Genomic DNA, 15,816 nt, shown 5'->3' with positions numbered 1-15,816 from the left:
TGCGTGCAGCAGCAACCACAGCCTCCCAGACACTGTTCAGAGAGGTGTACTGTTTTCCCTCCTTGTAAATCTCACATTTGATGATGGACCACAGGTTCTCAATGGGGTTCAGATCAGGTGAACAAGGAGGCCATGTCATTAGTTTTTCTTCTTTTATACCCTTTCTTGCAGCCACGCTGTGGAGTACTTGGACGCGTGTGATGGAGCATTGTCCTGCATGAAAATCATGTTTTTCTTGAAGGATGCAGACTTCTTCCTGTACCACTGCTTGAAGAAGGTGTCTTCCAGAAACTGGCAGTAGGACTGGGAGTTGAGCTTGACTCCATCCTCAACCCGAAAAGGCCCCACAAGCTCATCTTTGATGATACCAGCCCAAACCAGTACTCCACCTCCACCTTGCTGGCGTCTGAGTCGGACTGGAGCTCTCTGCCCTTTACCAATCCAGCCACGGGCCCATCCATCTGGCCCATCAAGACTCACTCTCATTTCATCAGTCCATAAAACCTTAGAAAAACCAGTCTTGAGATATTTCTTGGCCCAGTCTTGACGTTTCAGCTTGTGTGTCTTGTTCAGTGGTGGTTGTCTTTCAGCCTTTCTTACCTTGGCCATGTCTCTGAGTATTGCACACCTTGTGCTTTTGGGCACTCCAGTGATGTTGCAGCTCTGAAATATGGCCAAACTGGTGGCAAGTGGCATCTTGGCAGCTGCACGCTTGACTTTTCTCAGTTCATGGGCACTTATTTTGCGCCTTGGTTTTTCCACACGCTTCTTGCGACCCTGTTGACTATTTTGAATGAAACGCTTGATTGTTCGATGATCACGCTTCAGAAGCTTTGCAATTTTGAGACTGCTGCATCCCTCTGCAAGATATCTCACTATTTTTGACTTTTCTGAGCCTGTCAAGTCCTTCTTTTGACCCATTTTGCCAAAGGAAAGGACGTTGCCTAATAATTATGCACACCTGATATAGGGTGTTGATGTCATTAGACCACACCCCTTCTCATTACAGAGATGCACATCACCTAATATGCTTAATTGGTAGTAGGCTTTCGAGCCTATACAGCTTGGAGTAAGACAACATGCATGAAGAGGATGATGTGGACAAACTACTCATTTGCCTAATAATTCTGCACTCCCTGTAGATATGTATCCCTTATTTTATATATGGTACGTGAATCTTTCACGTATCATTCGCTCCATTATTATACAGAAATTAGATGGTAAGGCTATTTGTATCATCCTTTCCTGGTTTACATATGGGCACAACCCCCAACTAAATCTTTCACAGACGGCGTTGATGAACGTGCAGACTTGATGATGTCATTGAAACACTTTCTACGCTTTTTATTTGTTTCTGCAGGTAAATTCTGTTTTTTTCTCCAGAGCTCACACATGACCTGAAACTCTCGCTGAGCACATTATTAGGAAAACCTGTAGAAACCCACACTCTAAGAATTGAAATACTGCTGTTGTTTAAAGGATACATGTTTTTTACGGTGACTTTACGCTACATAATTAGTTTTTTTACTCTCAAAATAAGATAAGCAGGCTTAGTATTAAAGTAATACCGTGATATGTTAAGGCTACAAAATCTTTGCTATTCAAATTACTGTCTCAGTTCAGAAGGACTGGCCCTTGAACTGCACAGTCTCGCACATGCGCAGTACTAGGGCGATCGTGGCTCTGGGGGTTGGGAATCGCATCTGTAACCGGAAGGTCGCCGGTTCGATCCCTGGCCTCTCTGTCCTGGTCGTTGTGTCCTTGGGCAAGACACTTTACCCTACTTGCATACTGGTGTTGGCCAGAGGGGCCGATGGCGCCATATGGCAGCCTCGCTTCTGTCAGTCTGTCCCAGGGCAGCTGTGGCTACAACTGTAGCTGCCTCCACCAGTGTATGAATGTGAGAGTGAATGAATAGTGGTATTGTAAAGCACTTTGGGTGCCTTGAAAAGCGCTATATAAATCCAATCCATTATTATTATTATTATTACTATACAACTGGCGGGGTCTTTCTATCTCTTGAATTCGGGCAAAAGCAATAACTAGCTGACGTTAACAGGGGGCTTCTTTGATTTGGTTTGCTTGCCTGTGCGTCCCTTGATACACTGCTTTAGCTTAAGATCTGCCAACAATCATAATGTCAACACATGTTAGATGCTTCAGCTTTGTCTCATCCGATAGATGCAAAGGGTCAAGAAGGTAAGACTTCTTGACCTCTTAGATGTTACAGTATTTGCTCCACATCTATTGCTCTCTTGCTTGAATGCTGTCTCTCTCTTTCAGTTAAAAGGGAAGATAAATATGGGCCATTCAGTGCCTTTAAAAAGTCTTGTTGAAAAACTGTCTCCCACAGAGTCCATGTGTTGGTTTAGCCTCAATACAGCATTTAAGCTGACTGTAATGACTGTAATGAATAATTGATTGCCTACAATGCAGGTGGGTCTGAGGGTCACATTTCTTTCCAAATACTTGTGTAAAATATATCCTGTAACAAAGGAGAGTGGACCAGTGATGCTTACCCGGCAGAGTAAACTGAAGATTTCCAGGGAAAAACCCCAAATCTAATCTAAAGACAAATATTTGGTTGATCTGTAATGATCATGTTCTGTCCATCTCACCTGTGAACAGAAATTTTTTTTTAAAATAGGATGTGTAACAATGTGTTTAATATTTACTTTTTCTAATCGAATATTTTGTTTAACTTGTGCTTCTGTAACCAGGCTTTAGAGATGTTCCCTTGTTAATGCCAACTGTCTTCATGCTAGACTCTTTTCACATTACTGTAAATCAGCACAGAGAGTCACGTCAGTTGGCTCTACTTTGCATTTTCGATAAGTTGTCGCGAAATATAAATATTTAAGTGTATTTTATAGGAAGGATTTTAATGAGATAACAATGAGAAAGCATAAAGTGACGCAAGTGTTACAGAAGACTATAGCTGTGTTTAAAGTGGCAGAATGAGAGTAAACAACTTAAACCTTCGGAGTTAGCTATAGTTAAGAGAGCAGTGGGCTAGTTTGAACTCATTCAGGTGTAAAACCTATAAAAATAATAAAACTTGATTATCAGATCATCAAGTGAGACATTCACTGATAAGGAACTTTCAGTTTTATGCATCTTTATTTTCTTCACATGGGGTATACTTAGGTACATATGCAGTTTTTGTAACTGTATACTTTTTTTCTCAGTACACATAGCATGCGTTAACTACCGATACATGTTGTGTGCATGTTTTTCTTTTCTGTTAGATGCCTTGTTAGACAATGTTCTAAATCAGAGTTTAATAAAGTCAGGTTTAGATAGAGCTTTATTAATCACTTGGGTATGTTCCTCTGGGAAATTCAGTTTCCAGTAGCAGAACACCGACAGAAATTTGCATAGTAGTAAAAAATTAGAATAAAAATTAAAGGGGGAAAACAGGAATATAAGCTTAAATACAGCATATATAAATAAGCTACGTAGCAGCCAGAATGTGTATTGCACAGTGATTGGTTCTTATTTAGTTTTGTTTTTTCAGTTGTCCCCGCCCTCCTTTGCCCTCCTTTGTCCTCCTGTTCCCCCTCCCCTCCAGCGAGGAGTTAAACAGTGCGATGGCGTGCGGGACAAAGGAGTTTGGTCTGTTGGACCAACAGACTTAAACTTGTCTGTTGACTTGTCGCTTTACTAAAGCAACTTGAGTATATTTGACCTGAAAACTTAAACGGCGCAGCTATGCTGTACAATGAACAAAAGCTTCTAATATTAATACTCATCATTTGTATTTAGTGAGCTAAACTTAATCATTAATCAAGTTAATTGAACCTGTTGTCAGTAGATCCAAGAAGATGATTTTAGCTAATGTAATTGAACTATATTCTCTTTAGTATTTAATTAACACAGCTTAGTTACATTTACTTAAAATATATGATTACAATTAAATGTAATTACTGTTCCCATGTAAACAGCGAGTTTTGTGGGACTGGTTGGTATAACTTGATTAAGTAAATACAACATTTTATTTCTTACCTGAACCTTTGTTCCGAGTTACAGCAGAACAATGGCGGAGCGGGGGGGAGGCTTAAGCCCGGGTTGTTTTTTCAGAAGCACGGGGTCTTTTGGAGTGTAATCTTTTCATAGTTAGATGCCTGGCTGACAACTGTATAAAACAAAACTACACACAATATTCGAAGCACATAATGCACACTGTGGGAATTAACGACTGTGCGTAAATCTCCCCTAATATTGGTATGATCCGAGCTCAGACACTAATCAACTGAGTGAGGGGGCGGGGCAGCTGCTGCCTGCAAGTGCGCTGTTGGAGAAGCGCAGCCAGGCAGACAGAGGAGAGCTTAAGTTTGAGCAGTGTTAAGGTTCTAATAATGAGGAAGGAGAGTACAAACAACCAGGTCCAGAACTTGGTCAAACAATTGATTTTAATGAATACACGCGTGGGAAGACCAGCACCTGTTCGCAGACAGGGCTGATCTCCGACTTAAAGCATACACAGATTTTTATACCATCAGGGTTTGAATTAATGACGCCCCTTCATATGTCACCAGACAGAATATATGGATACGTCAAATCAAAACCACAATGACTTTTAACACAGTTTAAAAAGAACATTGTCTTCTATCTTCATGGCCGGTATTTCCTGTCAACCTTTTGACTTCCAGTTCTCGTCTGGAAACTGTTCCTCTTTTTGCAGAGACAACAAGAAATTGTTCCTCTTTCACAGTTGCGAGCAAACATAACTAACCTCTCACCTATAAATGATTCTCTCTAACTGTGTGTGTTTGTGTGTATATGTCGTCCTCAAATGCTCTTTCATCTCACCCGTTGCACTTCTGACCTTTCACCAGAACAGAGGCTCATCCTCACATGTAATCCTCAAAATAACCTGCACTTAGACTACTTTCGGTTTCAGTTCTGCAAAAGGCACACGCTGCAAACCTGCAATTTCCTGTCAGCCTGTGGCTTTAGTCTTTCTGAAAGACACACACTGTTTAAACATCTGAATGCAATATCAATACTGTAAATTATATTATTAATGCAATGGTCATGATGATTATTAACAATAGCAGTAAAATAATTTCCCTGCTCTCCACAGCAGGTACTAAAGCAAATCATTCGTACTGTACAAATAATGTAAATATGACGGTGTATCACAAAAGATTGATATCAAACTGATCACTTGACCAATATTACGTTACTTGCTCTTAAAGTGAATCAAGAAATGGCGAAATGAAAAGCTGAACAACAACAAAGCTGTTTCTTTAGAGAGTCTCAGCTTACATGTGTTTATTTCATATTTTCAGTTGTTTCCCTCCACGGCTAAACAAACCGGTTTCAGTAATGTACTGATATACAAGAATGGACATAAGGAGCTTCTTTCAAAGAAAAAACTCAGGTAGATGTTATTTTATTTATCATGCTTTGTATGTTGTTCAGTATATTTCTATGCAAAACAACAGGAACTTCAATACACAGCAGTATATTCACAGTTTAAACCAGATATTTACACTTTATGGAGAAAACATAAAAACATTATTTTACTGTTAAACATCAATTTAGAGTACACTTGTTTTGTTTTGGATAAATAAATATTTAAAATCTTTTGAATTAGTTAAATGTCAGAATAAAGACAGATATAGCTTCTATTTTAATCACTTTCATCAAATTTAGGAGTACATATGCACTAAGTTTATTGTTAATTAATAAGAAAACTCCAGACGATTCCATTCTGAGCTGAAGAAGCTTCTGATAGGTTAGTAGAGTCCATGTGAGTAAATTGGTGGCACAGCTGTGGATGCATATAAGGCAAAACACAGAGCCTGTTTCTGTGACATGGGAACATCCAGAGATGTCAACCAAAACACCAGGAACAGGGTTGTGGATCCTCATAAGTGTGGCTCAATTTGAATACAATTTGGTGCCATTTACAATTAAGAATTATTAGGCAAATGAGTATTTTGTCCACATCATCCTCTTCATGCATGTTGTCTTACTCCAAGCTGTATAGGCTCGAAAGCCTACTACCAATTAAGCATATTAGGTGATGTGCATCTCTGTAATGAGAAGGGGTGTGGTCTAATGACATCAACACCCTATATCAGGTGTGCATAATTATTAGGCAACGTCCTTTCCTTTGGCAAAATGGGTCAAAAGAAGGACTTGACAGGCTCAGAAAAGTCAAAAATAGTGAGATATCTTGCAGAGGGATGCAGCAGTCTCAAAATTGCAAAGCTTCTGAAGCGTGATCATCGAACAATCGAGCGTTTCATTCAAAATAGTCAACAGGGTCGCAAGAAGCGTGTGGAAAAACCAAGGCGCAAAATAAGTGCCTATGAACTGAGAAAAGTCAAGCGTGCAGCTGCCAAGATGCCACTTGCCACCAGTTTGGCCATATTTCAGAGCTGCAACATCACTGGAGTGCCCAAAAGCACAAGGTGTGCAATACTCAGAGACATGGCCAAGGTAAGAAAGGCTGAAAGACGACCACCACTGAACAAGACACACAAGCTGAAACGTCAAGACTGGGCCAAGAAATATCTCAAGACTGGTTTTTCTAAGGTTTTATGGACTGATGAAATGAGAGTGAGTCTTGATGGGCCAGATGGATGGGCCCGTGGCTGGATTGGTAAAGGGCAGAGAGCTCCAGTCCGACTCAGACGCCAGCAAGGTGGAGGTGGAGTACTGGTTTGGGCTGGTATCATCAAAGATGAGCTTGTGGGGCCTTTTCGGGTTGAGGATGGAGTCAAGCTCAACTCCCAGTCCTACTGCCAGTTTCTGGAAGACACCTTCTTCAAGCAGTGGTACAGGAAGAAGTCTGCATCCTTCAAGAAAAACATGATTTTCATGCAGGACAATGCTCCATCACACGCGTCCAAGTACTCCACAGCGTGGCTGGCAAGAAAGGGTATAAAAGAAGAAAAACGAATGACATGGCCTCCTTGTTCACCTGATCTGAACCCCATTGAGAACCTGTGGTCCATCATCAAATGTGAGATTTACAAGGAGGGAAAACAGTACACCTCTCTGAACAGTGTCTGGGAGGCTGTGGTTGCTGCTGCACGCAATGTTGATGGTGAACAGATCAAAACACTGACAGAATCCATGGATGGCAGGCTTTTGAGTGTCCTTGCAAAGAAAGGTGGCTATATTGGTCGCTGATTTGTTTTTGTTTTGTTTTTGAATGTCAGAAATGTATATTTGTGAATGTGGAGATGTTATATTGGTTTCACTGGTAAAAATAAATAATTGAAATGGGTATATATTTGTTTTTTGTTAAGTTGCCTAATAATTATGCACAGTAATAGTCACCTGCACACACAGATATCCCCCTAAAATAGCTATAACTAAAAACAAACTAAAAACTACTTCCAAAAACATTCAGCTTTGATATTAATGAGTTTTTGGGTTCATTGAGAACATGGTTGTTATTCAATAATAACATTATTCCTCAGAAATACAGCTTGCCTAATAATTCTGCACTTCCTGTAAAGTTAACAAATATGTTTTTATATTTATCTAAAAAAATAAACATTTAGTCTGATTTGATGTTACAATTAAAAAAGTGTTTTTATCTGAAGAGTTTGTAAATATCTGGTTTCAAATGTATATTTGAGGATTGTCATATTGTCAGAGAGAGAGGGAGAAACAGAGAGAGAGAGAGGGAGGAACAGAGAGAGAGAGAGGGAGGAACAGAGAGAGAGAGAGGAACAGAGAGAGAGAGGAACAGAGAGGGAGGAACAGAGAGAGAGAGGGAGGAACAGAGAGAGGAACAGGGAGAGGAACAGAGAGAGAGAGGGAGGAACAGAGAGAGAGGGAGGAACAGAGAGAGAGAGGAACAGAGAGGGAGGAACAGAGAGAGAGAGGGAGGAACAGAGAGAGAGAGAGGGAGGAACAGAGAGAGAGAGAGGAACAGAGAGAGAGAGGAACAGAGAGGGAGGAACAGAGAGAGAGAGGGAGGAACAGAGAGAGGAACAGGGAGAGGAACAGAGAGAGAGAGGGAGGAACAGAGAGAGAGGGAGGAACAGAGAGAGAGAGAGGAACAGAGAGAGAGAGGAACAGAGAGAGAGGAACAGAGAGGGAGGAACAGAGAGAGAGAGGAACAGAGAGAGAGGAACAGAGAGGGAGGAACAGAGAGAGAGAGAGAGAGGAATAGAGAGAGAGAGAGAGAGAGAGAGAGAGAGAGAGAGAGAGAGAGAGAGAGAGAGAGGAACAGAGAGAGGAACAGAGAGAGAGAGGGAGGAACAGAGAGAGAGAGAGAGGAATAGAGAGAGAGAGAGAGAGAGAGAGAGAGAGAGAGAGAGAGAGAGAGAGAGAGGAACAGAGAGAGAGAGGGAGGAACAGAGAGACAGAGAGAGGAATAGAGAGAGAGAGAGAGAGAGAGAGAGAGGAACAGAGAGAGGAACAGAGAGAGAGAGGGAGGAACAGAGAGAGAGAGAGGAATAGAGAGAGAGAGAGAGAGAGAGAGAGAGAGAGAGAGAGAGAGAGAGAGAGAGAGGAACAGAGAGAGAGAGGGAGGAACAGAGAGAGAGAGAGAGGAATAGAGAGAGAGAGAGAGAGAGAGAGAGAGAGAGGAACAGAGAGAGAGGAAGGGAGGAACAGAGAAAGCAACAGAGAGAGAGGGAGGGAGGAACAGAGAGAGGAACAGAGAGAGAGAGAGAGAGGAACAGAGAGAGCAACAGAGAGAGAGAGGGAGGAACAGAGAGAGAGAGGGAGGAACAGAGAGAGAGAGAGGGAGGAACAGAGAGAGAGAGGGAGGAACAGAGAGAGGAACAGAGAGAGAGAGAGGGAGTAACAGAGAGAGAGAGAGGGAGGAACAGAGAGAGAGAGGGAGGAACAGAGAGAGAGGAACAGAGAGAGAGAGAGGGAGGAACAGAGAGAGAGAGAGGGAGGAACAGAGAGAGGAACAGAGAGAGAGAGAGGGAGGAACAGAGAGAGAGAGGGAGGAACAGAGAGAGAGAGGGAGGAACAGAGAGAGAGGAACAGAGAGAGAGAGAGAGAGAGAGGAACAGAGAGAGAGAGAGGGAGGAACAGAGAGAGAGGGAGGAACAGAGAGAGAGGAACAGAGAGAGAGAGAGGGAGGAACAGAGAGAGGAACAGAGAGAGAGAGAGAGGAAAAGAGAGAGAGAGAGGGAGGAACAGAGAGAGAGGGAGGAACAGAGAGAGAGGAACAGAGAGAGAGAGAGGGAGGAACAGAGAGAGGAACAGAGAGAGAGAGAGAGGAACAGAGAGAGAGAGAGAGGAACAGGGAGAGAGAGGGAGGAACAGAGAGCGAAAGGGAGGAACAGAGAGAGAGAGAGGAACAGAGAGAGAGAGGGAGGAACAGAGAGAGAGAGAGAGGAACAGAGAGAGAGAGAGGGAGGAACAGAGAGAGAGAGGGAGGAACAGAGAAAGAGAGAGGAACAGAGAGAGGGGGGGAGGAACAGAGAGAGAGAGAGAGAGAGAGGGAGGAACAGAGAGATAGAGGGAGGAACAGAGAGAGAGAGAGGAACAGAGAGAGAGAGAGAGAGGGAGGAACAGAGAGAGAGAGAGGAACAGAGAGAGAGAGGGAGGAACAGAGAGAGAGAGAGGAACAGAGAGAGAGGGGGGAGGAACAGAGAGAGAGAGAGAGAGAGAGGGAGGAACAGAGAGATAGAGGGAGGAACAGAGAGAGAGAGAGGAACAGAGAGAGAGGGGGAGGAACAGAGAGAGAGAGAGAGAGAGAGGGAGGAACAGAGAGAGAGAGAGGAACAGAGAGAGAGAGAGGAACAGAGAGAGAGAGAGGGAGGAACAGAGAGAGAGAGAGGAACAGAGAGAGAGAGAGGAACAGAGAGAGAGAGGGGGAGGAACAGAGAGAGAGAGAGGAACAGAGAGAGAGAGGGAGGAACAGAGAGAGAGAGAGGAACAGAGAGAGAGAGAGGGAGGAACAGAGAGAGAGAGGGAGGAACAGAGAGAGAGAGAGGAACAGAGAGAGGGGGGAGGAACAGAGAGAGAGAGGGAGGAACAGAGGGAGGAACAGAGAGAGAGAGGGAGGAAGAGAGAGAGAGAGAGAGGAACAGAGAGAGGGGGGAGGAACAGAGAGAGAGAGAGAGAGAGAGGGAGGAACAGAGAGATAGAGGGAGGAACAGAGAGAGAGAGAGGAACAGAGAGAGAGAGAGGGGGAGGAACAGAGAGAGAGAGAGGAACAGAGAGAGAGGGAGGAACAGAGAGAGAGAGGGAGGAACAGAGAGAGAGAGAGGAACAGAGAGAGAGGAACAGAGAGAGAGAGAGGGAGGAACAGAGAGAGGAACAGAGAGAGAGAGAGAGGAACAGAGAGAGAGAGAGAGGAACAGGGAGAGAGAGGGAGGAACAGAGAGCGAAAGGGAGGAACAGAGAGAGAGAGAGGAACAGAGAGAGAGAGGGAGGAACAGAGAGAGAGAGAGAGGAACAGAGAGAGAGAGAGGGAGGAACAGAGAGAGAGAGGGAGGAACAGAGAGAGAGAGAGGAACAGAGAGAGGGGGGGGAGGAACAGAGAGAGAGAGAGAGAGAGAGGGAGGAACAGAGAGATAGAGGGAGGAACAGAGAGAGAGAGAGGAACAGAGAGAGAGAGAGAGGGAGGAACAGAGAGAGAGAGAGGAACAGAGAGAGAGAGGGAGGAACAGAGAGAGAGAGAGGAACAGAGAGAGAGGGGGGAGGAACAGAGAGAGAGAGAGAGAGAGAGGGAGGAACAGAGAGATAGAGGGAGGAACAGAGAGAGAGAGAGGAACAGAGAGAGAGGGGGAGGAACAGAGAGAGAGAGAGAGAGGGAGGAACAGAGAGAGAGAGAGGAACAGAGAGAGAGAGAGGAACAGAGAGAGAGAGAGGGAGGAACAGAGAGAGAGAGAGGAACAGAGAGAGAGAGAGGGAGGAACAGAGAGAGAGGAACAGAGAGAGAGGGAGGGAGGAAAAGAGAGAGGAACAGAGAGAGAGAGGGAGGAACAGAGAGAGAGGAACAGAGAGAGAGAGAGGGAGGAACAGAGAGAGGAACAGAGAGAGAGAGAGGGAGGAACAGAGAGAGAGAGAGGAACAGAGAGAGAGAGGGGGAGGAACAGAGAGAGAGAGAGGAACAGAGAGAGAGAGAGGGAGGAACAGAGAGAGAGAGAGGGAGGAACAGAGAGAGGAACAGAGAGAGAGAGAGGGAGGAACAGAGAGAGAGAGGGAGGAACAGAGAGAGAGAGGGAGGAACAGAGAGAGAGGAACAGAGAGAGAGAGAGGGAGGAACAGAGAGAGAGGGAGGAACAGAGAGAGAGAGAGGAACAGAGAGAGAGAGAGAGGAACAGGGAGAGAGAGGGAGGAACAGAGAGAGGAACAGAGAGAGAGAGAGAGGAACAGAGAGAGAGAGAGAGGAACAGGGAGAGAGAGGGAGGAACAGAGAGCGAAAGGGAGGAACAGAGAGAGAGAGAGGAACAGAGAGAGAGAGGGAGGAACAGAGAGAGAGAGAGAGGAACAGAGAGAGAGAGAGGGAGGAACAGAGAGAGAGAGGGAGGAACAGAGAAAGAGAGAGGAACAGAGAGAGGGGGGGAGGAACAGAGAGAGAGAGGGAGGAACAGAGAGAGAGGGAGGAACAGAGAGAGAGAGAGGAACAGAGAGAGAGAGGAACAGAGAGAGAGGAACAGAGAGGGAGGAACAGAGAGAGAGAGGAACAGAGAGAGAGGAACAGAGAGGGAGGAACAGAGAGAGAGAGAGAGAGGAATAGAGAGAGAGAGAGAGAGAGAGAGAGAGAGAGAGAGAGAGAGAGAGAGAGGAACAGAGAGAGGAACAGAGAGAGAGAGGGAGGAACAGAGAGAGAGAGAGAGGAATAGAGAGAGAGAGAGAGAGAGAGAGAGAGAGAGAGAGAGAGGAACAGAGAGAGAGAGGGAGGAACAGAGAGAGAGAGAGAGGAATAGAGAGAGAGAGAGAGAGAGAGAGAGAGAGAGAGGAACAGAGAGAGAGGAAGGGAGGAACAGAGAAAGCAACAGAGAGAGAGGGAGGGAGGAACAGAGAGAGGAACAGAGAGAGAGAGAGAGAGGAACAGAGAGAGCAACAGAGAGAGAGAGGGAGGAACAGAGAGAGAGAGGGAGGAACAGAGAGAGAGAGAGGGAGGAACAGAGAGAGAGAGGGAGGAACAGAGAGAGGAACAGAGAGAGAGAGAGGGAGTAACAGAGAGAGAGAGAGGGAGGAACAGAGAGAGAGAGGGAGGAACAGAGAGAGAGGAACAGAGAGAGAGAGAGGGAGGAACAGAGAGAGAGAGAGGGAGGAACAGAGAGAGGAACAGAGAGAGAGAGAGGGAGGAACAGAGAGAGAGAGGGAGGAACAGAGAGAGAGAGGGAGGAACAGAGAGAGAGGAACAGAGAGAGAGAGAGAGAGAGAGGAACAGAGAGAGAGAGAGGGAGGAACAGAGAGAGAGGGAGGAACAGAGAGAGAGGAACAGAGAGAGAGAGAGGGAGGAACAGAGAGAGGAACAGAGAGAGAGAGAGAGGAAAAGAGAGAGAGAGAGGGAGGAACAGAGAGAGAGGGAGGAACAGAGAGAGAGGAACAGAGAGAGAGAGAGGGAGGAACAGAGAGAGGAACAGAGAGAGAGAGAGAGGAACAGAGAGAGAGAGAGAGGAACAGGGAGAGAGAGGGAGGAACAGAGAGCGAAAGGGAGGAACAGAGAGAGAGAGAGGAACAGAGAGAGAGAGGGAGGAACAGAGAGAGAGAGAGAGGAACAGAGAGAGAGAGAGGGAGGAACAGAGAGAGAGAGGGAGGAACAGAGAAAGAGAGAGGAACAGAGAGAGGGGGGGGAGGAACAGAGAGAGAGAGAGAGAGAGAGGGAGGAACAGAGAGATAGAGGGAGGAACAGAGAGAGAGAGAGGAACAGAGAGAGAGAGAGAGGGAGGAACAGAGAGAGAGAGAGGAACAGAGAGAGAGAGGGAGGAACAGAGAGAGAGAGAGGAACAGAGAGAGAGGGGGAGGAACAGAGAGAGAGAGAGAGAGAGAGGGAGGAACAGAGAGATAGAGGGAGGAACAGAGAGAGAGAGAGGAACAGAGAGAGAGGGGGAGGAACAGAGAGAGAGAGAGAGAGAGAGGGAGGAACAGAGAGAGAGAGAGGAACAGAGAGAGAGAGAGGAACAGAGAGAGAGAGAGGGAGGAACAGAGAGAGAGAGAGGAACAGAGAGAGAGAGAGGAACAGAGAGAGAGAGGGGGAGGAACAGAGAGAGAGAGAGGAACAGAGAGAGAGAGGGAGGAACAGAGAGAGAGAGAGGAACAGAGAGAGAGAGAGGGAGGAACAGAGAGAGAGAGGGAGGAACAGAGAGAGAGAGAGGAACAGAGAGAGGGGGAGGAACAGAGAGAGAGAGGGAGGAACAGAGGGAGGAACAGAGAGAGAGAGGGAGGAAGAGAGAGAGAGAGAGAGGAACAGAGAGAGGGGGGGAGGAACAGAGAGAGAGAGAGAGAGAGAGGAGGAACAGAGAGATAGAGGGAGGAACAGAGAGAGAGAGAGGAACAGAGAGAGAGAGAGGGGGAGGAACAGAGAGAGAGAGAGGAACAGAGAGAGAGGGAGGAACAGAGAGAGAGAGGGAGGAACAGAGAGAGAGAGAGGAACAGAGAGAGAGGAACAGAGAGAGAGAGAGGGAGGAACAGAGAGAGGAACAGAGAGAGAGAGAGAGGAACAGAGAGAGAGAGAGAGGAACAGGGAGAGAGAGGGAGGAACAGAGAGCGAAAGGGAGGAACAGAGAGAGAGAGAGGAACAGAGAGAGAGAGGGAGGAACAGAGAGAGAGAGAGAGGAACAGAGAGAGAGAGAGGGAGGAACAGAGAGAGAGAGGGAGGAACAGAGAGAGAGAGAGGAACAGAGAGAGGGGGGGAGGAACAGAGAGAGAGAGAGAGAGAGAGGGAGGAACAGAGAGATAGAGGGAGGAACAGAGAGAGAGAGAGGAACAGAGAGAGAGAGAGAGGGAGGAACAGAGAGAGAGAGAGGAACAGAGAGAGAGAGGGAGGAACAGAGAGAGAGAGAGGAACAGAGAGAGAGGGGGGAGGAACAGAGAGAGAGAGAGAGAGAGAGGGAGGAACAGAGAGATAGAGGGAGGAACAGAGAGAGAGAGAGGAACAGAGAGAGAGGGGGAGGAACAGAGAGAGAGAGAGAGAGGGAGGAACAGAGAGAGAGAGAGGAACAGAGAGAGAGAGAGGAACAGAGAGAGAGAGAGGGAGGAACAGAGAGAGAGAGAGGAACAGAGAGAGAGAGAGGGAGGAACAGAGAGAGAGGAACAGAGAGAGAGGGAGGGAGGAAAAGAGAGAGGAACAGAGAGAGAGAGGGAGGAACAGAGAGAGAGGAACAGAGAGAGAGAGAGGGAGGAACAGAGAGAGGAACAGAGAGAGAGAGAGGGAGGAACAGAGAGAGAGAGAGGAACAGAGAGAGAGAGGGGGAGGAACAGAGAGAGAGAGAGGAACAGAGAGAGAGAGAGGGAGGAACAGAGAGAGAGAGAGGGAGGAACAGAGAGAGGAACAGAGAGAGAGAGAGGGAGGAACAGAGAGAGAGAGGGAGGAACAGAGAGAGAGAGGGAGGAACAGAGAGAGAGGAACAGAGAGAGAGAGAGGGAGGAACAGAGAGAGAGGGAGGAACAGAGAGAGAGAGAGGAACAGAGAGAGAGAGAGAGGAACAGGGAGAGAGAGGGAGGAACAGAGAGAGGAACAGAGAGAGAGAGAGAGGAACAGAGAGAGAGAGAGAGGAACAGGGAGAGAGAGGGAGGAACAGAGAGCGAAAGGGAGGAACAGAGAGAGAGAGAGGAACAGAGAGAGAGAGGGAGGAACAGAGAGAGAGAGAGGAACAGAGAGAGAGAGAGGGAGGAACAGAGAGAGAGAGGGAGGAACAGAGAAAGAGAGAGGAACAGAGAGAGGGGGGGAGGAACAGAGAGAGAGAGAGAGAGAGAGGGAGGAACAGAGAGATAGAGGGAGGAACAGAGAGAGAGAGAGGAACAGAGAGAGAGAGAGAGGGAGGAACAGAGAGAGAGAGAGGAACAGAGAGAGAGAGGGAGGAACAGAGAGAGAGAGAGGAACAGAGAGAGAGGGGGAGGAACAGAGAGAGAGAGAGAGAGAGAGGGAGGAACAGAGAGATAGAGGGAGGAACAGAGAGAGAGAGAGGAACAGAGAGAGAGGGGGAGGAACAGAGAGAGAGAGAGAGAGAGAGGGAGGAACAGAGAGAGAGAGAGGAACAGAGAGAGAGAGAGGAACAGAGAGAGAGAGAGGGAGGAACAGAGAGAGAGAGAGGAACAGAGAGAGAGAGAGGGAGGAACAGAGAGAGAGGAACAGAGAGAGAGGGAGGGAGGAAAGAGAGAGGAACAGAGAGAGAGAGGGAGGAACAGAGAGAGAGGAACAGAGAGAGAGAGAGAGAGAGGAACAGAGAGAGAGAGAGGAACAGAGAGAGAGAGGGAGGAACAGAGAGAGAGAGAGGAACAGAGAGAGAGAGAGGGAGGAACAGAGAGAGAGAGGGAGGAACAGAGAGAGAGAGAGGAACAGAGAGAGGGGGGAGGAACAGAGAGAGAGAGGGAGGAACAGAGAGAGAGAGAGAGGAACAGAGAGAGAGAGAGGGAGGAACAGAGAGAGAGAGGGAGGAAGAGAGAGAGAGAGAGGAACAGAGAGAGGGGGGAGGAACAGAGAGAGAGAGAGAGAGAGAGGGAGGAACAGAGAGATAGAGGGAGGAACAGAGAGAGAGAGAGGAACAGAGAGAGAGAGAGAGGGAGGAACAGAGAGATAGAGGGAGGAACAGAGAGAGAGAGAGGAACAGAGAGAGAGAGAGAGGAACAGAGAGAGAGGGAGGGAGGAACAGAGAGAGGAACAGAGAGAGAGAGGGAGGAACAGAGAGAGCAACAGAGAGAGAG

Source organism: Astatotilapia calliptera, chromosome 20 (genome assembly GCF_964374335.1).
Source record: "Astatotilapia calliptera chromosome 20, fAstCal68.1, whole genome shotgun sequence".
Classification (NCBI taxonomy): Eukaryota; Metazoa; Chordata; class Actinopteri; order Cichliformes; family Cichlidae; genus Astatotilapia; species Astatotilapia calliptera.
The sequence above is the reverse complement of the archived record's forward strand: the minus strand, read 5'-3'. Positions refer to the sequence as shown.